Genomic DNA, 1878 nt, shown 5'->3' with positions numbered 1-1878 from the left:
CGGGGGCCGGCCCCTGCCACAGGATGGGAACAGTCTGTGGAAGCCGGCAGCACCTCTGAAGGATGTGGCTGAGAAAGGACATTTGGGAAGGTTTGTCACGTCGGGTGTCAAAGCTCCAAACAGACCTGAGAGGAGGTAGGGGGGAGGCAGGGGGAGGTAGCTGTGCACACTGTCACTGCATTGAGATGCTCACTGGTGGCTGCAGGTCCCGGTCACCAGGCTGAACCCACACTGCACCCTGGGGACAGAAGTGCGAGGGGACATCCGGGATGCCTGGAGAGCCACGTGAGAATTAGGGTGGTGGCCTCTTTCTCACCCGAAGCTGAGCCGCTCAGGGATGGCCGGCAGGGTGGTCGGCTTCTCCAGGACCCCGGCCTGGGAGCTCCTAAGCAGGGGCCTGGCTAGCCCTGTCCAGGTTTCTGCAGGTGGGTTTCTCAGGGGCCGCTAGCCCACAGCTTGCTCTTGGATCCCTGAGAGCCCTGAGGGGCTGGCTGACACTGTGCGCTGAACTGAGTGGGTGTGAGCTCCGGGCAGTGGGCCCCTCACCCAAGATGGCCCGGTGCTGTAAAAACCTTGGTCAGCCCTTGTGGCTCCTGCACCTCTGGATGTGGGTGTGGGGTGGCCCAGCTCCTGCCTGCCTGTCCCCACCCGATCTAGGCCAGCCAGACTTTGGTGGAGGTGAGCAGCTGGGAGGAGAGGCACCTCCCTGGGAGTAGAAATGCTCTTCCTAAGAAACACGGAAAGTGATGAGAACAAGGACAGGAACCCCACAGAAAAGGAGGGCCAGGGCCAGGGGACCCTGCAGAGGAAGGCTGCTCATACACACATACCTGGCTCTGCCCCACAACCAGGAATGCTCAGGGACCTCAGGACAAGAGGGCTGAGTAGAGATAGTGTCAGCACCCCCAGAGCTGCCCCCAGGACAGCCCAAGAGATTCTCAGAGGGTGTGGTGCATGAGACCCCCGGGCCCCGTTTCCTATTAGACCCCTGAGGACTCTAAGACTCAGTCCCCAGGCACCCCATGTGCAGAGCTGGCTGCATGTTCCTCAAGTGCCTCTCTGCACAGAGGGCGGGCAGCAGTGATATGGGGCAGCCATGACATTGGGCGGCCGTGATGTCACTCACAGCCTCGCACCTGAGTCCATGACCTGATTCCTGAGAAACTCAAGATGCCAAACCCCTCAGTCCTTCCCTTCAGACTGGAGTTCTACACGGACCAGCCGCCATCACTCCCAAGGTTGCACACACACACTTGTACACCCACAAGCACTGTCCCAGGCCCAGGATCGAGCTGCAGGCAGGAGCAGGCAGCCACCCAGGGTGCGAGCCACCCCGAGGCCTCTGGGTTTCCTCCTGCTTCCTCAATATTAATATCTTTTCTGCTCACACCCTTTCTCTGTGTTTCTTTCTCAGTCACCAACTTCATTTTCTCTCTCTTGTATTATTATGCTTCCTTTCCCTTCTCTCTTGGGTCTCATGTTGCTCTTTGCTGGTAGACTTTACTCAGCATTTGAAACATACCAATCACCCTCACTTAACACCCTCGCCCATCTGCCTATGAGACTGCGGTAGTCTGTGATGTGTCCAGGGCAGCGCCTCATTCTTGTCCACGTGGCATAGCTGGATCCAGGACCTCTAGCTAATAACGTGGGTGACAGTGAACATGGGAGCCCAGCTCACGGGACTGGGCTCCTGTCACCCATTGGCTCTGGTCTTCTTGGCTCACTTGCTTGGGGTCAGCTGCCTAGCATGTGGAGCAGACCTGCAGAGGGGCCACACGCTCCCAGAGAGGAGTGCGGCCTCCAGCCAACCGCCCAGCGAGGAGCCTCAGGACAGATCATCCAGCCTTGGGAGGGCTTCAGCTGCACCGCCCAGCT

The sequence above is a fragment of the Tupaia chinensis genome, unplaced genomic scaffold (genome assembly GCF_000334495.1).
Source record: "Tupaia chinensis unplaced genomic scaffold, TupChi_1.0 Scaffold142716_1, whole genome shotgun sequence".
Lineage (NCBI taxonomy): Eukaryota > Metazoa > Chordata > Mammalia > Scandentia > Tupaiidae > Tupaia > Tupaia belangeri.
This window is presented reverse-complemented; position numbering follows the sequence as displayed.